This window comes from Siphateles boraxobius, unplaced genomic scaffold, assembly GCF_051911475.1.
Source record: "Siphateles boraxobius isolate OS27281-9 unplaced genomic scaffold, OSU_SipBor_1 26, whole genome shotgun sequence".
Classification (NCBI taxonomy): domain Eukaryota; kingdom Metazoa; phylum Chordata; class Actinopteri; order Cypriniformes; family Leuciscidae; genus Siphateles; species Siphateles boraxobius.
The window spans coordinates 11,037,384-11,061,962 of record NW_027508876.1 but is presented as its reverse complement, the minus strand read 5'-3'; the positions used below and the strand labels follow the sequence as shown (position 1 = coordinate 11,061,962).

Genomic DNA, 24,579 nt, shown 5'->3' with positions numbered 1-24,579 from the left:
TACGCGGCATGATTGACAGCTTTGACACCAAATGGATATACGTGAAAATCAGATGACATGATTTCACAACTTTTCATTGGTCATTTAGATAACGTGTAGCATACTGTATACGGAAATGAACCTGGACAATCTATCCGTCGAAAAATCTCAAAATCGGCAAAATGGACATACGCGGTTTTCATTGGACAGCAACGATGTGTTCTTAATTCATAAGATGGCTTGATTGAAATCTGTGTAAAATGTTTTGCTTTCTTATAATAGGAATCATGTCTAAACTGTACACTTTTGTACTCTGCTAGAGCCGGAGAGTAAAGAGATCACAGATAACGCATGATTTACGATGAGAGGTGAAGAGAACGCCACCTCCCAAATAAAGACAGTGCCTAATTGTTCAGAACTCATCTAAGAGGCTGGACAACAGCTGATTTTAAAATCTTAGTACCCAGAAAAAGAGAGTTAGTAGAAGATTTTGTTAAGTTGGGTTTAGGTTTAGTTTGTGAATTTTTTCGCTAGAGAAAATTTACAGAAGTCATGGAGAAGCCATGACTGGTAACCGGACAGACGAGTAACCATGTAGACCAGCAGACAAAAGAACCCAAACAAGATCAGAAGAACATCCATGGGTTAAACAGCTTCATTTAAGCCATCTATAACTACTCTCGTCTCACTTTTCTTTCTGTTTCTTAGCTTTATTTTTCTTTTCCGTTGAGAGTCTCAAAGTTCCGTTTAAACGATTTGACTGCAAAGCCCGCTTTCCAATTTCAAAGACTTTCATCCATCGCCAACACACCGGGTTAGACATCATGTCCGGGTCACATCATGTGATTGGCTGCCCAGAGACATCTATTCAGGCACGAGGACCCGCCAGTCAACGAACCCGGGAAACACCCTTTTATGCCGACAAAAGGAATCCCAAAGAAATGCACAGACAAACACAAGTATACCTCCAGACTCTTAGCTGAACTGGTGCATTGAGATAAAATTGAATAACCCGCCTAAGAAACGATAGAAGGGTTAAATTAATGATTGACGGTTCGTTCAGGTCATGTCTTATACGTGCATATAGAAACTTGGGATTTCACTATCACACTCTTGAACTCATTTTTCTTTCCTCACTCTCTTTCTTTCTGCAACTCGTATGAATGTGTGTGTGTGTGTGTGCGTGGGTTTGTGTTAGATATTAGTTTTATGTTTTAGAATAATCAATAAAGTCTTATTTATATTTTAAAGATAATTGTCTTGTGTTATGTGCTTACAGATTTAATGTCTTAAACTGCTGATCCAAGTTACCTTGCTAATAAATAGTGTTTCACTATAGTTTGGATATTTATATCCATTTTAGAGCTGATAGTTACGGCCAGTTCAAATGAACGCTGAACGAGTCATTTGCGAGCCGTTTATCCCTATAAATTAATTAATAATTCATTTTGAGCTAAGTTGACCTGTCTAACCCAGACTCGTTACTTACTTAGTTCCTTACAAAGTACACAAACACACACACAGCCTTGTTTTTGTGATTTGTGAGGACATTCCATAGGCGTAATGGTTTTTATACTGGACAAACTGTATATGCTATCCCCTTACACTGCCCCTATCCCTAAACCTACCCATCACAGGAGACATTCTGCATTTTTACATTTTTAATAAAACACTGCTTAGTATGTTTTTAAAGCCATTTGAAATATGAGGACTCATGAGATGTCCTCAGAAATCACGTTCAAGTTGTAATACCAGTGTAATACCCATGTCATTATACACATTTGTGTCCTCACAAATCACAAAAACAAACACACACACACACACACACACACACACACACACACACACACACACACACACACACACACACACACACACACACACACACACACACACACACACACACACACACACACACACACACACACTCCAGCATTGGAATCTTGACTTTGCAGCCTGTTCATTATAGCCGTAATAAAATACAATAATAAAATAGTCAACTTAACATATAAAAATTACACTGCTCTGTTTAAATAGTCAATAGTACAATTCGTACCGTAAGCACCACTCCACGGTGATGTTTCCAAGCACATTTTTGCGCATGTGAACAGGATGATTTTTTATGTCGATATTGGAACGTGAGTGAAGTACAAACACTATAATAAATAATAGTTTAGCATCCAAATACATTGCGATTGTTGAAACATTTTGATTATAATAAGAGAGTTATGTGAGCCCAACGCTGCTTACTTTCACACTTGCTTTAATTTAATTCATTGCTGAATTTTTGTGCCATCTGTCCACAACAGTGTTTTAAATGAGAATAAAGTCAAATGCCCCTTTAGCCACATTGTATATAAGTATTCTTATGCTGCGTTCACACCAAACGTGAATAGAGCGTCAAATTCGCGTCTACCTCATCTAGTTGAACGCTTGAACATTTTGAATCCATTCGCGAATTGAATCCAAAGCGAAATTGACGCGTGTAAAAAGCAAAAAATTGACAAACGTCTGAGGCGAAATCCACTTCTTGTGGGAGGGGCGAGTGGCGGTTTTCTGTTTGCAAGATGGCTGATGTTGATTCATCGAGAGTCACCGCTCTATATTTGCTCTGGAGAGAAGAACAGCGGTGTAGGGGTCATCGTCGCCATACTTGGGTCCACCAGACCCTCCGGAGACATTCCCAATTTACCATTTGCTCCAGGAGCTGCGCTTGAATGACGGCCGCTTTCAGCGGTACTTCCGCCTGTCCCGCGCCCAGTTTGATGACCTGCATCGGAGCGAATCACCCTCACCCTCACCCACCTAATCTGTCATTTATTTAATTGAATCTGTCACATATTATCGTGAACTGGACGCGCGAATGAGGCGAATTCGCGTCTTCCGCGCCGCGCTAAAGGCCTCATTCGCACCGCAGGACCTCTAGACGCGCGTAAACCTGTCTTTACATTGACTTAACATTGAAATCACTTGCGCCAGACGCTCTATTCGCGTTTGGTGTGAATGCACCATTATGCTTGGCTTAAGAATAGGCCTATGGGTCGTGTCGATTTTTAAAAAAAAGGGTCGCTCTTGAAAAAGTTTGAAAACCACTGCTCTAGTGCTGTATGACTGAAAAAACGGAATGATACTTTTAAACATAACACTAAACCGACAGAAGGTGGCGGCAGGCAACCGTCTTAATAAACGAGTCATTGATTCATTAATTCAAACGATTCGTTCAAACAACTGATTCATTCAAGAATGAGACATGTTAATGAATGGTTAAATTAATCTTTGAATCAACCTATTTGTTCAAAATGCTGAATCATTCAGTAATGAGAAAACATGGCTGACTGTTGTTGTGAGATGCGTAATGGTTCTGCTGTGATCTTTGTATTGGAACTATTTTTGCTGCTGAAACAGATCAACATTGCATCGAAAATGTAAGTGACTTAATTGTAACTGTTTATTGAAAAACAGTTTCCTCGTTGTGGGCCGGAGCCTGCTGCCATCCGCTGGTGTAGGGGAGGAGAATGGAGCGGGGGACTCGTGGCCATGGACGCCCGAGGCGGGGCGCTGGAGTGAGTTGCCTGGGGGACGGTGGAGCTCGCTGCCGGCCGCCTGGGAGTTGGAGGGGTGGCTGCCGTCCGGGAGGGAGCGGAGGAGTCGCCACTAGGGGTGGCACGATCCGAATTATTAATACTAAAATAATAATTAAAAAAACAGTGCCAAATTACCTAATAAACTGTATCTGTATGCCTCACTGTGGGGAAGAGACTGTGATTATTATTTTGTTAAAGGCATCAAAGCTTGACTTAAACATTATTTTCCTTACTTTGTAAAACAATACAGACAAAATATATACTATATAATTAAAAGACATTTATTTTTACATTTTAAGCACAACTTTTTAATGAAGCAGCAACATATGATAGATTGGACAGAACAACTAAGGCCATCAATAAACTGCAATTGCGCAAAAGTATTGTAATATGAAAGGCTCCAAATCAGAGCGGCACGAAACCTTATGCGCATCCCGTGCGTAGAATGATGCGCTCGAAGCAACAAGTAGTCACAGCGCGCAGCGCTTCGCATTGAAAAGTTCAAAGCACAAAAGTAAGATATACATATATATATATCTTTATTTATTCATTAGTTTGAGCCTTTTAACAGTTTAAATTTCAGTTAATGTGCGCGTGAAGAGCAATTATATCGCTCTCTACTCCAGTGTTGTGATCACTGATCAGTTGTGTTGTGATCTAACAGACACCCGGTAGAAAGTAACATGTGAAACTCCAGCACGTCAAATTCCTTTTATGCAAACCATAGACCTTTATCTACAGATCTATAGTATAATAATAGGAACATTGACTCATCTTGGAGAGAGTTTCATCGTGTTGACTGTTTTACCCGAGCGCGACGCGCTGTTTGAGTGCTGAGAATGACTGACAGCCGCACCGGAGGGAAGTACTTAGGTGAAGATTAATTTAACAATTTAAATCTGTACCTCACATTAAACTATATGCAATGGCTTCAGAAAACTTGGAATACAGTACACGGAAACATTATAGTGCTTTATGATGTTTTTGTGCCTTTTGTGTTGTATAACAATAACATTCGTAGGCTACAATATCGGATCGGATTTGGATGGTCTCGTCTGGCGATACCCGATCCGGCAAATATTGGTAGTATCGGAGCAATACCGATACTGAGTATTGGATCGGCGCACCCCTAGTCGCCGCCGCTCACCGATGGCCGGAGCCTGCTACCGTCCGCCATGAAGGGGAGGAGCAGGGAACGGGGGACTCCTGCCGGCTGCCCTAGGAACCCAAGGAGCCGTCGCCGTCCACCTGGGCGGCAGAGGAGTGTCGAGCCGTCCACCGAGGGCTACCCAGCGTCACCGCCAAGCACTGTGGAGGAGATCGCCCAGCTGGTGGAGGACCAGATGGCAGCGTGTTGTGGGAACCGGACCTAGTTTTTTTTTTTTTCTCTCTCCCCTCTCTTGTATCTGTCGCTCCTCATGCGTCCGTCTCCATTTCCCTCGGCTCATCGGTCCATCCCCCCCAGGGATCGCCACCGATCCCTTATTTATTTTAATAAAGTTTTTTTGATTGTCTGCCGGTTCTCGCCTCCTTCTTCCCTGAACTATGATCCTTGCTACACATATATTGTAGAATTAAAACACTTTAAACCCAAATGTCAAAAAATTTACTCAAATCAGTGAACAGCATTTATGAAGCTCCATTCTTATAGATCATTAACTAAAAAAAGTTGTTTTAGTGTTTAGTTACCCTTTAACTGTATTGTATGTTAATAATATAAAAACTCCATATTTTAAATTTGTATATGCTGTATGTTGTTAACTGAGTTTATTTTTTGTGTGCTGCACTCATTTGTTTACATTTCTCCTCGAGAGGCTGCCCAAGCTTCAGCAGCGCAAAGTTGTTACCATCAGTAATACATTTTATTACATATTATCCACTATCGATCGCAACTTACAATAAATGTAATACAATCAGAATAATCTCTTGTTTTAGTGATTCCCAAGTTATCTTTTTTCATTCTAAATCATGTGAGTGTGTGTGTGTGGGGGGGTGGGGGATTCAGTTGTCAATTACACTGAGTGACTGACAAGAGTTTAACCCTTCCATTGCTGTGTGCATTAGCCTGCATTGAAGGGTAAGAACTGTTTTAGGCCTTGTCTCATCTTAACAAGTTTGATTAACAAAGTCATAGAACGTCCTGGTTGCGTATGCAACCCACCGTTCCCTGAAGGAGGGAACGGAGGACGTAGTCGACGGTCGACTGAATTGGGATCTCGCTAGAGAGCCTATCCTCTTCGAGTAATATTGAACGAGCCAATGTAATTGGCGTGCGTGATTCGCATCACACACTCCGCCCCCGCGGCGCGGGTATAAATACGGAAGTGGATGCACGCACTAGTTGCTTTTCGCTGAAGAGCCGAGAGTAACCCGGGGTCAGCGGTAGTCCAGCGGTAGTGGCAAGGGGACTACGTCCTCCGTTCCCTCCTTCAGGGAACGGTGTGTTGCATATGCAACCAGGACGTTCCCTTTCAGTCGATAACGTCAGACGTAGTCGACGTTCGACTGAATTGGGATAACCTTTGAAAACGCCACTAACGCTGCCATCTTCCAGTGCCTAAACCAAAGCCTCCTGATGCCCCCGCAAATTTAAGGCGGGGAAGGACAGGGCTTAGGCCAGGGAAGTCACTGCTGTTCCTACAGGACCACTGGGAAAGCATTCCCCGTACATTGGAAGGAAGGGACGCTGCGGAAGCCACATCCAACCCAGAGGGAGGTAACGTGGAGAATACACATATGAACTGGGCGGAAACCGGGCAGTCTAACATATGGAATGTCCCTGGGGTGGCTCCAGCCTAAGACGGGGGGAAACACACCGGACAGTGACGGCAGAGAGACTCTGCCGAGGGAAGACACGGGCTCGCCGCAGGGAGCCGTATCGTGGAAGAATACACATATGGGGTCGCCGTAGGGACCGCAACATATGGACCCAGCCTAACACAGGTTTCACACTGCTTACAAGTGGTAGGCCTAACACCAGACGTTCCGCACGTCCGACGTCGGAGGGGTGTGGAGGAACTCAACAGGGTTCAATTTTAAGGGAACTCAACTGGAGTAGAAAGGCGCACGTATCCAGTCCATAGGAGGGGAATGGCGCAGCAAGCCGACCCTTGAACCGGGCTCACGGTGAAACTGGCTTCATGAGAAGGGAGCCCACGGGAAGCAGCGGTTCAACTAGGTGTCGTCCAGTCCCCAACTCTAGAATCTGTTTAGCAAAGCATATCGTCAACGCCCAGGCGGAGCACTTTACACCCATCATAGAGGAGCTCAACACCTAAGTGGACATGTTGCATCTCGGATTATTACCGAAATGAAGGCAAGACCTAAGTGCAACTTTGCATGGAAACAGCCTTCCCTCTCTGCTGAGTTCCAACAGATATTTGTAGAGCTGGTCTGAGGTCTATGGCTTGTATTCTGTACACGTCCAAGCGAACGGACAGAGAAGCCAGGGCTGGATCTGCCTCCTCCAGGGCAACGCTTGCAGGCTCACCACCTGCTCCTATTACGGGAGAGGTAGGAACCTTGGGCATAATCCGAGCCGGGGTCTCAGCTTGTGAGAGTTAGCCGGCCCAGACTCCAGGCACAATACGTTGACCGAAAGCGAGCAAGTCCCTACCCTCTAGTAGAGACCACGTGAGCAGGAGAACTGATATAACAGAATTTTTAACTCACTGCCTGCAAAGGCTCAGGGGCGGTCTCTGCAGTGCAGTCGCACCAGGGACAAGGCCCAAGAGGATACAGAGGGACGCAAGGATTTACAAGACCTTGCTCCTCAGGAACCTGACGATCAGAACGTGCGTCTGCACACTTCTGCAACACGATGAGCGTCGTTTAAACCCCGAGGCAACATCATTTTGAGGGTGAAGGAAAACAGCCTACTCCAACCCATTTTGCAGGAAAGAGAGCACTGAAGTGATCGAAAGCTTTCAGGATCTCCTCTGGAGAGAAGACACACTCAACGACTAGGTTCCACTTCTAAAGGCGTAAGCACGCTACCCATTTCTAGGGGGGGCTCGCAGAAGTGATGGTAACTATCACATGTCCCTGTGATAGCCACCTGAACCTCCGCGTTCAGATGTAAGACCGCCCGGAATCTCCGGGGGAAGAACGCGGGTGCCATCGTGCCCCGTCCCTGAAAGAGTTTTCAGGGGAAGTCAGGAAGGCTGTCGATGGGAACCAGGTCTAGTTGGGCCAATAAGGGGCAACTATGAAGACCTGTTCCTCTCCTGACTTGGCACGTAGGTGCAAGCGACGGGCGCAAAAAGACAGGAGCATTGCTCAACACAACATGTGGAGATCACTGGGCTTCCGGAGCATTTTCTGCTCAGCACTTGAGTGTGATAAGTTCACTGAGCTTCAGGAGCATTCCTGCTCAACACCTGAGTGTGATAAACTCACTGAGCTTCAGGAGCATTTCTGCTCAACCCTTGAGTGCGAAGAACTTCACTGAGCACCAGGAGCATTTCTGCTCAGCACTGCGTGTGATGAATTCACTGAGCTACAGGAGCATTTCTGCTCAACAACTAAGTGTGATGAACTCACTGAGCTACAGGAGCATTGCTGCTCAACACCTGAGTGCGATGAACTTCACTGAGTTTCAGGAGCATTTCTGCTCAACAGTCGCAGTCGCTTTTAGAAGGCTCACTGGGGTTAAACGCATTTCTGCGGGCCCCTGGGGCAGCTGAGAGCCAGTGTTTGTCCAAGGGTAGTCCGCTCGGTTTGTACAAACACTGGCAGGAAGACGAAACCGGAGGGGCAACTGAGCGGCCCCGGAATAGTCATGACCCAGCTGGACCCAGGGGATGGAGTCTCCACTTGCCCTGGCTATAACTGTCGTGAGGCTCGATGGCGGCACGATTGAGTAGAGCGGGAAGAGTGGAACAAAGCGTCCTCAGAAGCTTCTGACTCCAAGGAGGAGGTGACGGGTGAGTTGTGACATGCAAGGGAAGCTTGCGCAACGGTCGCAATGTCTAACGACTCGAGGCACGAATGCCCGTGTAGTCGAGGGTCGCCCAGGCCCCCGTTAAAACACGCCCTTTGTACATGGCCCCTCTGTTGAAGAGGGTTTGGCAGCAGACCGGGATGAACTATAGTCACACAGGGTGAGCTGCTCTGCCACGGTCACCTCGAGACTCGATCATGAAGCTAGCGCTGAAGCAGTCACATATGGAGGAAGCAAATGGCTGCAACTACCATATACCCCAGGAGCCTCAGAAAGTTCTTTCAGTGGGACCCTTTCTCACTTCAAACACCAGCTGAACACATTCTCATTGGAGAGACGTGTTAGACCGAGTCCATCTCCAAAACTGAAAAAGAGATACTCAGCCCGTGGGCGAGATTACTCTCTTCCATTTGACCTGAAGACCCAACGGGCTCTGGAGCACTCGAAGGGAAGGACACTGTACTGATATTCCACCCTTACACGCAACCCACAGGATGGCCTGCGGTGCGGAAGGTAGAGATCTGTTTTTAAGCACATGTCTTACAGGTCGGAGCTGCAGACCAATCTTGGGCCAAGATGGTTACGACCCACCACCTAGTAGCACGAAGAACGAGTTTACAACTGGCCTTCGTACCGGCTGGAGGAGCGGCTATATCAAATCCTTTGCCAGCAGGATAAGATAAGCACGCACAAGTCAGGAGCACTGCTCAACACTCGGTGTGATGAATATCACTGAATTTTCAGGAGCACGTCTGCTCAACACCTAATGTGATGACTATCACTGACTTGAGCGGGGTAGCCGAGCCTGGGGTGGGGCAGCAAAGTAGAGAGAGTGGTGTTAGTGTGCTGTGCAACACTTACCTGTCTCCACAAGCGGCAGGGGGCGCGTGAGAAGGCGGATGACCGAGTCCTCGAACGCACCAAGCTGCCTGCTGGCGACCAAGGGGGAGCTGAGGGGTGTAAGGCTATACAGGGTCACACCCGCCAGACTGGCCCTCTTGGGACTCAGGAACAGATGAAATTGCTCTCTCTTTGAAGTGTGGGTACCGCTTGCTCCGCTTTTTTTTTTTTTTTTTTAGGGAGCCAGCGGCGGAACAGACACACACACAAACAAAGGCTCCACCCGGCCCTCACCCGGGGGGAGGGAGTGACCGTGCCACTCCAAGAGTATCTCATCCATTCCTGGGCGGCCCGCTCAGGAATGCTTTCGCTGTTGCTTGCTACCTGGCTTGGCAGCGCCAGGAGCGGGCTGGGCGTCTCTACTGTGGCCGGCTCGATGCTGAGGCCTGGGTGGAGGCTGCTGCGGAGGGCCAGCAGGAGCGGCGGCCGGGGAACGCCCACGGCGACGAGCAGGCGGAGGAGCTGCCACCGGCGGCGGGTGGAGGCAGCAGCTGGCCACCGGGGCAGGATGTGCCGGATGACCTCCGTCTGCGCTTGAGCGGCAGAGAACTGTTGGATGCAGTTCTTCACCGCGTCGCCGACCAGCCCAACCTGGGAAATTGGGGAGACCAGGAACCGAACCTTGTCCGCATCCGCCATACCAACCAGGCTGAGCCAAGGAAGGCGCTACTGGACCACCAAGGTGGACATCGCCAGACCGATCACGCACGCTACGACACTCATGCCCCGGAGGGTGAGGTCGGATGCAGTGCGGTGCTCACCTATGAGCGCACGGTCTGGATTACCCTCGTGCATGCCATGGGTGCCCTAGCCTGCAGAAACGCCATTGCACGCAAGAGGAAGCGGCTTGCCCACAGGCTTTGTAAGCTCTGCCCGTCGGAACGGACGAAAACTCACAGGCCTTAGGGGGGAGACGAGGATCCCCCCAAAAGGCAGCGGCCGCCGGACACAGGTGCACCTGTGTCGACAGACCGTTCCAATGGAGGGACACCTCGCAACCCTTCACCGTTCCTCCATCAAGGGTAATAAGGGGGGAAAGCTATTCAGGCAGTTTCTGGCAGAGAAAGATGCTGTTCACCACCTGATAAGCCCTCCATGCATTTCGGGAAAGAAAGGCACTGGGGCGGCGAGCTGAGAACCAGCGCGGCCCGCCCCAAGATACCAAACTCCAGATTCCAACCGAGATTGAACGGGACACGGTGGAGGTTCCACTCGAGCCCGGCAGCCTCGGCGGCCCGTTTCAGCATAGCTGATAATTCTGGATCCGGCTCGGGCTACATTGAACTCCCGGAGGGAGACAATGCAGCCGAGTCATCATCTCTAGAAGTCAGCTCACCCTCCGATGCTGCAATCGGCGTCCGGTCCCCCAGGGGAGCCCCGAGTGAAACCGCTGGCCCACCCATTACAGATGGACCAGCAGACAACACAGGAGGCTCCAGTGGTTGCAGTGGAAGGGAGGAGTGAGGAGCCCACAGGGAATGGTTACCGGGCGGGACATCCAACACTATCCTCCGGTCACCCATCCCACACAGCACCCGAGGGTGGGGCATGGTAATGGGGACTCGCTCTCCGCGAACGAAGGCGAGTCTCGCCCTTAACACTGCGACAGTCATGTTCCCGCAGTGAAAACATGAGCTGTCCACAAAAGCTGTCTCAGCGTGCTGTAACCCCAAACACGTGACACAACAGTTGTGACCATCAGAGAGAGACAGGGAACGACCGCACCCAGAAACGCACGGGCGGAATGACATCTTGAAAAAGACGCAAAAGCACCCGTGTTGCTCTTTCAGAAAATAGGACCGTCACTAGTGCTGGAGCACACAGGGGAATGACCGCGGCAACACTGAACAGAGAACTGAAACAGTGAAGCACTCACTTTTCCGCCCTCTAACCAGCCATCAACACACACAAACATTTAGAAATTTGTTGCTGTTAAATCAGCAGTTGAGAGCTCAAAGCTCGCGATCACCGCTGCACTCGCGCTGTAGAACACCAGCACTGGGAGAGTCTTCCTGAAGAACACCGACACACTCGCTCGTTGTAGACAACAGCACTCTCAGAGACATCAAACGATCGGCTCCTCAGCGAAAGGCAACTAGTGCGTGCATCCACTTCCGTATTTATACCTGCGCCGCGGGGGCGGAGTGTGTGATGCGAATCACGCACGCCAATTACATTGGCTCGTTCAATAGTACTCGAAGAGGATAGGCTCTCTAGCGAGATCCCAATTCAGTCGACCGTCGACTACGTCTGACGTTATCGACTGAAAGGGAACCAGTTTATTAGAAGTACATTGACAACATAGTTTTAAATAATTAGTTTAACAATTAGATTAATAAACATATAAAAAAGACCTTGAGATAAAAACTGTCCTTATGCAAAGGATAACTTCGCACTCAATTTACAGTGACCTATGACATTCATGTGACACCCATTCATGTGACACATGGATGTATCTGTTGTGGTTCACGGTCATAGTGGCACCAGCTGCTGCAGTAAATGTGGCGCATTCAGACGACTTTGATGTGGTTCTTTTACATTTATCGTGTTTTCAATTCATATTGCCCGTCATGAACAGTTACCCTAAACCCTAAAGGGGGCGGTGCCACCGGCTTGGGCCCGTCATTGCTGCTTGCAGCTATATTTATTATTCTTCTCCAAAGTCTGTCGCATTTTTGAGGGCCTAAATATGCTCGAAACCTTATGAAACTTTGCACACGCTTCAGAACTGGTGTAAATTTACATCTGATATGGGTTTCAGAGTTGGGTGGGGCAAAATGGCTGGATAGCACCACCTATAAAGGTTCAACGAAGTGTGCCTTCCGCTATGTTTCATGTACGTGTACGAAAATCGGTACATATACATGTATTGACCCAATACCTACAAAAAAGAATCTTGGAGCGTAGCCCTAAACAAAATAGAAAGTCAGCCATTTTGAACTTCCTTTTAGATTTTTCTGCAGTTTTTGCCTCCTACAGTTTTAATCTCATCTTCAAATTTGGTGAGTGTAATCCTAACCCTCTGGGGTCGGCGGTCACGCCGGCGTGATTGTCTCGCTTTTTTCTTATCAGTGCAAAAGAGACTCAAATAACTCTGTCGATTTTTGTCATACAGGCAAGTGTTAAATGGTTAAATGGTTTTATTCTTTTTTAACTGACAGGGCACAGCAAAGTAAAGGCTAATGAGACACTATCAGAGATTAAATACTGTAACACAGGAGTTCCTCAGGGTTGTGTTGTTTCACCAATACTCTTCACATTGTACACAAATGATTGCAGAAATGTACACTCTAATAACCATATAATGAAATTTGCTGACGATACCGTGATCCTAAGCCTTTTGTACAAGAAAACGGACTCTTCTATGTATCAAAACGAAATAGACACATTTGTTAAATGGTGTGACACCAACCAACTAATTTTAAATATCCAAAAAACAAAGGAGATGGTCTTCGACCCGAGGCAAGTTACAGACCACAAGCCAGTGGTCATTAAAAACCAGGAAGTAACTCAGGTGTCCTCATACAAATATTTAGGTGTCCATATAGACTGTCTTCTTTGTTGGAATACACATGTTGATAACCTGTGTAACAAACTACAGCAGAGGCTATATTTTTTAAGGCGCCTAAGGTTGTGTGGTGTGAGCAGTCGTATCATGATGATCTTCTATCATGCCATCTTAGAGAGTGTCATCCGATATGGAATTACTGCATGGTTTGGCAACCTATCAGTTAAGGTGAAAAATAAGCTTGCTAACATGCACAAAATAGCCATGAAAGTTATAGGGAGGAGAGAATATGAGCCTATACAGAGCCTGTATGATCAGGCAGTTATAAAACAGGCTATGAAAATTAAGTCAGACCCTCAACATCCCCTCTTTCCTGAATATGAAACCTTGCCATCGGGAAGAAGACTCCGTGTACCAAAATGCAAAAGTAATCGCTTAAAATTATCATTCGTGCCAGTCTCTATTAAGCTGCTGAACGATGCGAAATAAAACTGTGTGAGCACTTCAGCACTTTACCTGTGATCTCAGTGCAATAGGGCAATGTGCAATATATATACTAGCACCTTAGCATATGAACTTTACAAAAACTTCAATACAATGGAGTAATTTCCAACAACCATACTAGCGCTTAAGCACTTGCACTTTAATCCATGGAATTGTGTTGTCAATTATGTCTCTTTTTCTTTTGTCTATATTTGCTTCTGTTTGTAATTTGTGATGTTTTGTATGATGTTCATTTTATGAAACAACTCTGCACTGCGCCCAAGCAAAATTTCCCCTCGGGGACAATAAAGTTAACTCAACTCAACTCAACACAACTATACATCATTCCAAACTGTTAAATGTCTTCTTTTATTTGTGTACACTCATAATAAAAACAAAATATTGTGTTTTTCGTAAAATAAAGAAAATAAACATGATGCGCGTTTTGCCGTCTCTCTCAATGTGAAGTTCATTCTGAGACTCGACAGAAAATGCCCTGTAACTCAACGAATGATTGTCACACAGACTTGAAACATATTTCTTTACAAAGCTTGAAGTCTCTATTATTAAATGGTGTAATAATACCATAATAATAATAATAATCATATCAAAATCAAATATTCTCTGCTTAAGTAATCAGTATGAAAGCAACGAGATGTACAGTTTCTCAAACGGTCCTTATTAGCTCTAATGTGACCACACCCACGTGCGCACGAGGGATTCACATGCAAATCGTCCACATGAAGGAACAGACCTGTAAATGCCCTCATTACCTCAAAAACAAAGAATCAGAGACATCAGCACTCCTCTGCTTTTCATCGAGTTTGGAAGACTGTGTTTCTGCTGTAAGAATTAGAAGAATTAGAAGAATATGATTTGAAGTTTGAAGTTTTAAGATAAGATTAAGTTAAGATTTTTAAGAAATTTCTACTCATAATAGTAAGCATGTTATTGTTGCATAAACTTCATATTGTAGCTACTAGTTAAACTGGTGCCAGACTAAAATGTATGTATATATACTGTATATACAGAAACATGTTGAAATATGAACTTTAGACAGGTAGGCAACCTTTCAATGCTAAATTTATATACAAGTACGACACGATGATGTTTTTATGTTCAATTATAAAACACAGCATGATATAGCCTAAAAGTAGGCTAGTATGAGTGTTTATTCTAAAATGGTGAATATTAGAATATGTTAAATACTGTGTTTCTGGATATCTGCTCAAACGTAGATATGTATAATGTGGTAACAATAATGTTTCATAGTTTGGAGTGGCTCGATCGCTTCAGTAAATGTTCTCTGCACGCACTGTGAGTTTGAGTCACTCGCACTGTGCGTTTGAAAAGCAAAACGCGCCAAACATAGGCTTCATGGTTTTACTCCAATCTCATTTCATAACATCATAAGGAATTGAAACATTTGAAGTAACATGATAATCCATATATTTTTCTCTAGTGTAGTGTAGCCTACTGAATTGTTCGTTTTTAACCATTTATAGGCCGTCTGCTACAGGCTATTTTTATTGTTATTTTATGCAGCCCTACAAGTATATGCCTTCAAGGTGTTCATCAGGTGTTCATTTATATATATATATATATATATATATATATATATATTGTAAATTTTAAATCACAATTTTAACTAGAAAAATCTAAAATGTATTCCCAAAATCGTGCAGCCATATAGTTCTCTTACGAGAGGTTCTCTCGTATTGCGTAAGTTTAGCTTACGCTACGGGAAAGATTCATCTTTTCGAGATATTGAAGCCAAAAAATTATCCTTAATTTTGTATCCATTGTCAACGCAGGGCAGCAGCTAGCAGACCTAGACCAGGCTGTCTAGCATGCTCATAGGCTGCCCTGCGGGAACTGCAGCAGCCTACCACTGAGCCCGACGTGATGTCTCGTCCAATATGGGCGTGGCTTAGTGTGTATAAGCAGGGCTCGTAGGCTGTTTTCTCAGATTTTTCATCATTTTTCAACTAGCCAGCTTAGGACAGCGCCTGAAGAAGCCGTCCGTCTTCGCCACCTTCAGCCATCTGTCCGAGCTACGCTATCCGGCGACGTATACTTTCATGCGAAAACTTACTGTCTAAAAGAGCAGCGAGCGTCTTTTTCAAGATGCCTTGCACTTCCTGCGGCTCGTGCAGAGCCCCGCTCAGCGACGGAGACCGCCATGTTATCTGCGCTCTCTGCCTGGGCCAGGAACACGCAGCTCTTGCCCTCTCGACAGGACGTTTGTGAGCTCAGCGACGCACTTCCGATGTCGACCCTGCGGGCTCGGCTGGAAGTGTTCAACCCTCAAGCTGTCACTCCACCCTTTGCAGGGCCGCGCAAAATTAGCGCCGTTTCAAAGGCCGCCGGAATAACTCCCTCGAGCGTCTATCTCTCCTTCTCTGCCCCCCCTCCCGGACGCGCAGCCGCCGGCTCCCGCCCGCGCTGCCACCGCCTCAGGGGACGAGGCGCTTGATATGGATGAGGACGCGCCGCTGACAGCTGTTCTAACCGCGGCTAGCTTTCTTTACATTACAAGAAAGCTACCCCACCCCGTGCGCATGCGTCACCGGCGAAATGAGGAAAGACTGTGTTAGTCCCGCCGAGGCCGGACTATCCCCCATTTCTCAAACATTTGTCAGCTCCTCTTAATTTGAGCGGCTGGTAATGTCAATATTGCAGCAATGAGTCTGTTATATAACACGCACGCCTGCAAACAAACGTCGACACACAAAAACTGTGATGACGCTCTCTTATCTGCTCGCACTTTCGCGCCAGAGACCTGTGTTCGATCCCGGCTCTCGCAGCAGATAAAATTTCTGTGAATCTCCTCAGCGAGCTGCCGTATTCAGATCCGCTTCACGCCGATGGTGTTTTTAGTGTAGAAAAGGTGCCCACATCTCACTGTTCACCCCTACACACAAGCACAACACTTCCCGTGTCACTCACAGAGCCCACTCTCATAAAGCGGAAAATAGCTGCTCGATGTGTCCACGAGTCTGTGCCCACGCCTGCATTCTGCCCGCTCTATCACACCGCTATTAAGACTCATATCAGTCAGAATATAAACGTAAGTCCCGTGCCCACTCACGAGCGCTCAAGCTTACTAACACACATCTCACCCCAAGCACTACACGCGCATTCCAGAGTTGTCACAAAACGCCGCCCATCCCAAGCGATCGCGGCGTCACATATAACTGTAAGTCTCGTGCCCGCTCACGCTTACTTATGAACACCCTGCTCAAAGCGCCGCGCGCGTCACAGAGTTATCATAAAACGCTCCCTATCCAAGCGATCGGGACGTCAAATATGTATGTAAGTCTCGTGCCCGCTCATAAGCGTTCACGCTTACTAATAAACACTTTGCCCAAAGTGCCATGCGCATGTCTCAGGACTATCATAAAACGGTCGCCATCCAAAGCGATCGGGACGTCAAATACGTATACAAGTCTTGTGCCCGCTCACGCTTACTAATAAACATTTTTGCCCAAAGCGCCGTGCGCACGTCACAGGGCTATCGTAAAACGCTCCCCATCCAAGCGATCGGGGCATCGAATATGTATGTAAGTCTCGTGCCTGCTCACAAGCGCTCACGGTTACTAGTAAACGCTTCGCCCAAGGCGCTGCTCGCTCATCATTAAGTGATCACAAGACGCTCCCCATGCAATTGGGATGTCATATATGAAACAGCCTGTGACCGCTGTCAGCGAGCCGTCGTATTCAAGCACCGAGGGCGCGCGCGTCGCGCCCACACCTCCGGTTCAGTTTCTCGAGCCCACGCAGTGTGGCGATCAGAACCCGGAGGCCATTCGGCCCCTAGCTGTACATATATAAAGCATGGAAAGCTATCCCAAGGGTTTCAAAATGGGTGCTAAGCACAATAAGGCAGGGCTATTCGCTAGAGTTCGTTCGCCGTCCCCTGCGCTTCGAGCCTGGACTGCGACTACAGTGAATGCAGAGGTAGCACATCTACTCCGCGCAGAAATAGCGAAGCGGCTGTGCAAAGGGGCTATAGATCTGGTACCACCTTCTCTGAATGAGTCAAGCTTTTACAGCCGTTATTTTCTCGTGCCCAAGAAGGACGGAGCGCTCGGGCTAATCTTAGATCTGAGACATTTGAACGAAGTGCTTATGAAAAGACTGTTCAAAATGCTTACGACCAGGAAAATCCTCGCGCACATTCGCCCGAGGGACTGGTTTATCCCTCTCGATTTGAAAGATGCCCCGTCCTGCCGTTCAGCCTGTCTCTAGCACCCCGTACATTTACGAAGTGCATGGACGCGGCTCTCGCCCCCTTGAGAAATCAGGGCTGGCGAATTATAACTATCTGGACGATTGGCTAGTTTTGGCACAGTCAGAGATGGAACATTTATCTCTCAGAATAGTACTCCTCAGTCATCCAGAAAGCCTGGGTCTCACGGTCAACTGGACCAAGAGCTCATTACTGCCCAGCCAGTCAATTCCTTTCTAGGAATAGAACTGGACTCTGTGGCCATGACGGCTCGTTTATCAACACAGTGTGCGCGCCGTGTTCGACACCTAGCCGCGTTTTTCCAGAAGGGCTGCATCATCCCTCTGAAGACATTACAGAGGATGCTGGGCTATATGGCCTCAGCTGCAGCAGTGCTCCAGCTGGGCTTACTGCGCATGCGCCCACTTCAACGCTGGCTGAATGCTCGAGTGTCTCGCCGAGCTTGGGCCTCCGGTTGCGAACGAATCAGAGTGACTCAGACCGGCATTACGGCTCTGCAGCCCTGGTTAAGCGGCTGACTGGTATCAGCGGGGAGTGATGATGGGAGCTGTCTCATACCGAAAGGTCATCTCTACAGATGCGTCCAACTCAGGTTGGGGCGCTCCCTTCGAGGGCAGACTGGTCTTTGGCCTGTGGCCAGACCAAGAGAAGCTCCTTCACATAAACTGTCTGGAAATGATAGCGGTCGAGAACGCGCTGAAGCGCTTCCTCCCGTTCATACAGGACCACCATGTTCTAGTCCGTTCAGACAACATGTCAGTGGTGTCATACGTGAACCGTCAGGGCGGCGTCAGATCCAGGAACCTCTGCGATCTGACAGAGCGCCTCCTCACGTGGTCTCAGCATCACCTGCGCTCGCTGAGAGCTGCACATGTGCCAGGCCACCTGAACGACGGCCCAGACAAACTATCCAGGGACAACATTCCCCCAGGGGAATGGTCCCTGCACCCCCAAACAGTCCAGAAATTATGACGCCTATTCGGCAAAGCGGAAGTCGACCTATTTGCGTCGACAGACAACGCTCACTGCCCGATGTTGTTTTCAAAGAGTGAGGACGCGCTGGCCCAAATCTGGCCCAGCCGCCCGCTGTATGCTTTCCCTCCGATTTCTCTGTTACCACAGGTAATCAAGAGGAACAGGGAAACGTGCCACTCGGTGCTCCTCATAGCCCCACGCTGGGAAAATCAGATTTGGTTCCCGGATCTGTTTATCACAAACAGCCCTGTGGCCGATTCCGGTGAGAACGGATTTCCTCTCTCAAGCTCGCGTCTTGATCTGGCATCCCCATTGATAGCGTTGGTCTCTGCACGCATGGTTAATCAACGGGTACCCATTGCCCTGCCAGAAGGAGTGATGAACACGATTACGCAGTCTAGAGCGCCTTCTACTAGAAAGCTCTATGCGTCTAAATGGTCTGTGTTCTCTAAATGGTGCACCGACCAAAACCTGGACCCTCGGACATGTGGGGTTTCGCGGCTGCTCAGGTTCCTACAAGAGCTGTTGGATAAGGGAAGGTCCCCATCCACGCTTAAAGTCTACGGGGCGGCCGTTGCAGCGTTCGTAGAGTCGACGCGCGGCCGGTCACTAGGGAAAGACGAGCTTGTCATCCGCTTCCTTATAGAAGCCAGAAGGATGAACCCTCCGCGCCCCCCGTCGGTTCCTATGTGGGATCTTTCGTTGGTCTTCGAAGCCCTGAAAGCTTTTCCCTTTGAACCACTAGATTCCGTGGAATTAAAGTACCTGTCACTCAAAACCGTTTTCCTGACAGCTCTGTCATCAGTAAAACGTGTGGGGGACTTACACGCGCTGTCTGTCAGTGCTGCGTGTCTTGAGTTCGGGCCAAATGACACAAAAGTCATCCTCAAACCTAGACACGGCTATGTTCCTAAAGTGATTGGCACTCCTTTCAGAGCGCAGGCCATTTCTCTATCAGCTCTGCCATCATCCGATAATGAGAGCGACACTAATCTCCTCTGCCCAGTCAGGGCACTGAGGGTTTACACTGCGCGCTCCGCCCCTTTCAGGCGCTCGGAGCAGCTTTTCGTTTCGTTTGGTGGGCGCACCAAGGGTCTCGCCGCCTCGAAACAAAGCTTATCCAGATTGATTGTGGACGCTATAGCAGCCGCTTATGCGTCGAAAGGTCTGCAATGCCCATTGGGCATTAGGGCTCATTCCACTAGAGGCATGGCCTGGTCGTGGGCATGGTCCAGCGGAATTTCTATTCATGACATATGTGTGGCGGCAGGCTGGGCCTCCCCGTCCACCTTTGTCAGGTTTTATAGAAGTTCCCGCTCTGCAGGAAAAACTTCTGTCAGTTTAAGTGAGATGTACGTTCTGTCCAAATATGTTCGTGCGCAGGCTACTCTCACGTGTCCTAGCTCTTCTGGTTGAGCTGCACTATGGGTATGTGCTATATGTTTATGCAGACCGGCGGCGCCGCTCTGTATTCCCTATGAGTGCTTATGTACTAGTGCTGGCCTGCGTTGCTGGCCGCCTTATTTTTCCCACTTATCTGGGTTCCCCGGGAAACCTGGGACTTATGAGTGGATGCTTGGCGTGCACGGCGTTGACAAAGGGTTCCCGTAGTGTAAGCTAAACTTACGCAATACGAGAGAACCTCTCGTAAGATAACGTATCGGTTACCTAACGTAACCTCGGTTCTCTCTAGAAGAGGGAACGAGTATTGCGTAACCTGGCGTACTCGCGCCACGAGTGTTTTCGCTTCAGTCGATGAAAACCAGAGAAAACAGCCTACGAGCCCTGCTTATATACGCTAAGCCACGCCCATATTGGCGGGCTAGGACGCTGTGAAGACGCGAGCGCCCTTTATTTGACGTGACATCACGTCGGGCTCAGTGGTAGGCTGCTGCAGTTCCCGCAGGGCAGCCTATAAGCACGCTAGACAGCCTGCTCTAGGTCTGCTAGCTGCTGCACTGCGTTGACAATGGATACAAAATTAAGGATAATTTTTTGGCTTCAATATCTCAAAAAGATGAATCTTTCCCGTAGCGTAAGCTAAACTTACGCAATACTCGTTCCCTCTTCTAGAGAGAACCGAGGTTATGTTAGGTAACCGATACGTTTCGCTTGATATCAGCATGTTCACAGTTGTTTAGTTTCTTACAGGCACCAGGGGACCGAATTTACAGGGAATTTGGTGCTTTTTGTGCATTCACGCGTTCGGCGCAAATTCGCGTCTGATGCCCGAGTTGAAAAATCTGAACTCTGGCGTCAGAAATCTGAGCCTGCTTGCTGCTGTCACATGGTGAAGTGACGTGATATATTGGGGCAGGCCCGGTTTTCAGTTTATAATGTTATTTTATATGTTTGGCCTCAATAAATTATTTTATATGTTTGGCCTCAATAAATTATTTTGTAATATGACTGTTAATATGGTGTGGTTCTAATGCACAACAAAGCAAATATTTTATCACATAAAAACTTGATTTCAATATATGAGACATTCATTTTGTATTAATTAAAGAAAAATAAATCACAGGACAGGTCAATCAATTTTGGAGGCTGGCTCTATTTATCATAGGGCTGGGCAATATGGCTAAAAAATCATATCTCGGTATCATCCTGCTCAATGACATCCCAACAATGTTTATATTGAAGAATATTGAAACAAATACAGGGAATGTAATGTAGGCTATGCAATATATTATGTGAAAAAAGGTGGTTTAAATCACATTACATTCTAACATTGTAACATTACAATCTAAAAACAAAAATAATGCTTTTGTTTTTAAAATGACTAAAGACTGAACTAAAAACAAAAATAAAAACAAAAGCACAAACTAATTATATTAGCCTGCATTTGATTACCCCATTATAATGGTCAATTTCATTAAAATATACTTGTAGGTTTAAAATGACACATATGGCACATTTATTGTCTCCAACAACAAATATTTTAGCAATATGTATATTTTAGTCAGAATTATTGCGCTAATATTCTATTGTGCTCCGTCTGTTTGGCGCGCATGCGTGCGCGGCGGTGCTCATTAACGGAAGCTTGAATATTAGCGGAGATTCACTTGCAGAAGCTCATCCTCTCCTGACAGTAAAATGGACATATTTGTTTGACTTTCTAACATTTACAGATGGAGAATATACCTGTGAAATGTAAGTTAAGCACTGAGGAAAGCACCACGTCTCAAATGCATTAAACAGCGCAAGTATATCTGTCAGTCAGCAACAGTATCTGTCAGAGCATCTGACAGGGCAAGTTGCTTTAAACTTAACTATATCTTACCAGTCATTTTGAAGCGATAAATATAAGCTTGTGTCATGTTTAGGACAAATTGTACTATGTACTTTCACTGCAGCAGCTCACACTGCATCCTCCGCTATTTTTCAGATGTGCCTGTATCAAACTACTGTATCGATATAAACGGTATTGTATCATTCCATATCGTTGAAATTTTTTTTTTTGATATATTGTACAAACTCGATATACCGCCGAGCCCTAATTTATCATCAAAACAAAAATAAATTACAGATTAGGTGGGTGAGGGCGAGGATGATCCTCGCTCCGATGCGGGACAACAGGTCATCAAACTGGGCGCAGGACAGGCGGAAGTACCGCTGAAAGCGGTCGTCATCCAGGCGCAGCTCCTGGAGCAAATGGTGAAACTCGCCAAACTTGGAACGCCTCCGGTGGGTCTGGTGGACCCAAGTACGGCGACGATGACCCCTACGCCGCTGTTCTGCTCTCCAGAGCAAATACAGAGCGTTGACTCTCTCGATGAATGCTCGATTAACATCAGCCATCTTGCAAACAGACAACCGCCTAGCACTTGCCCCTCCCACAAGAAGCAGATTTCGCCTCAGACGCGCGTCAATTTCGCTTCAAACTTTTGCATTTTAAGTGCGTCCTATTCGCTCTGGAATCGCGCTGAAGGATTCAAAATGTTCAAGCGTCCAACTTGACGCGATAGACGCAAATTTGACGCTCTATTCGCGTTTGGTGTGAACGCAGCATTACACAAAACATGTCTTACAAATATTATATCAATATATTGTTTTATCTGAATGACTACGCATGAGGCTGAATGAGGCTACGTGATACAATTTTCAAAAGTCTTGTGAAGAAATAATCAGTATGGGTTTCATGATCTTATTTCAGTGAGAAATTTTTTTTTCACAAACCACGCTTAAACGTCATTATCTCAAAACTACTAAAATGTCACAAGCAACAGAAATTAGCACAAATGTCAGAGCATGTCAGAACACCTCCAGGGCCCAGAAAACACCTCAGACCCCAGAGGGTTAAGGCCTTTGATACGTTAAATTACGAAGATCTTGGGTTTTCGTCGAATGGCGTGTCCTTGGTGGTCTGACAAATTTCTATGTTTCGCCATGGAACAGGAAGTTGCTGTAACTCAGGCAAACAACGTCCAATCTGCCCCAAACTTCACACGTTTGATAAGAGTTCTGTCCACGATATCCATGCTTATATTCAGTTATAGTCATATCGCCACCTACTGGCAACAGGAAGTGACACGTTTAACATTGTTGTGGACTCCTAATAACATATAAAAAAGTGCCAGCAAGTGTTAAACATGCTAGCAACATACTAGAAACATGCTAAAACATTCTAGCAAACACTTAGCTAAGTGCTAAAGCATGCTATTAATGCAATGAAAAGGGAAGTTGCTGTAACTCAGGCATGGAATGTCCAATCTGCCTTAAACGTCACACGTTTGATAAGAGTCCTGGCCTGAAAACATCGACATGACAATATTCAGTTATAGTAATAGCGCCACCTACTGGCAAAAGGAAGTGACATGTTTAACACTGTGATGCAGTTCTAGCAACATATTAAATATGCCATTGAGTTCTAAACATGCTAGAAACAGGTTAAAACATGCAAGCAATACTTAGCTAAGTGCTAAAGCATGCTAATACAATGAAACCGAAAGTTGTTGTTACCCAAGAAGGCAATGTCCAATCTGCCCCAAACTTCACAAGTTTGATAAGAGTCCTGCCCTGAACATATCTACATGACAATTTTCAGTTAAAGCCATAGCACCACCTGCTGGAAACAGGAAATGGCATGCTTTACACTGTAATTCACTCACAGAAACATATTAAAATATGCCATAAAGAAACAAACATGCTAGAAACATGTTAAATCATGCAACACTTGGCTAAGTGCTAATGTATGCGATTAACGTAAAAAAAAAAACAGGAAGTTTTTAACTCAGTTTTAACAGGCCATACGATGTCCGATCTGCCCCTAACTTCACATGTTTGATAAGAGTCCTGCTCTGAAGATATCTACAGGCCGATATTGAGTTGTAGTAATAGCGCCACCTACTGGCAAAAGGAAGTGACATGTTTAACACTGTAGTACAATGCAGTACTATCCACATACTAAAATATGCCATTGTGTGCTAAACATGCTAGAAACATACTAAACATGCTAGCAACACTTAGCTAAGTGCTAATGCATGCTATTATCACCATAATAAAGGAAATCTTCCTAAAGACACCGGGTGGCGGAGACACGGGTGTGAGGGGCCTTTCATCACTGCTTGCAACTTTAATTAATAATATTCCTGATCAGTTTCATCTCCTCAGCATCCCAAAAAGCTTATAAGAACTTGATATTGCGACAGAAACTTTTGACTCTCTCTTTTCCAGTACTTTAGACACATATGCTCCTTTGCGTTTAAAGGAGATTAAAGAAAATAGTCCATGAAACAACGAGCACACAGAAAACGATAAAAATGATACCGAAAACTTTTAAGCTGGCTATTATTAAACCTATTAAAAAATGCAACTTGATCCTAGAGAATAAGTCAATTACATCTCAAATCTACCCTTTTTGTCAAAGATACTAGAAAAAGCAGTATGTGAGGACAAATATGTTCCTTTTAGAAAGAAATGGTATCTGCGAGGATTTCCAGTCAGGATTTAGACC

The 24,579-nt window shown here is 46.3% G+C and overlaps 1 protein-coding gene across 2 annotated transcripts in view; it reads right to left on the bottom strand.

The window, feature by feature from the left end:
* The window catches only part of myripb (myosin VIIA and Rab interacting protein b), a 526,191-nt gene that overhangs the window by 432,422 nt on the left and 69,190 nt on the right, over window positions 1-24,579 (bottom strand). The window lies entirely within an intron of this gene.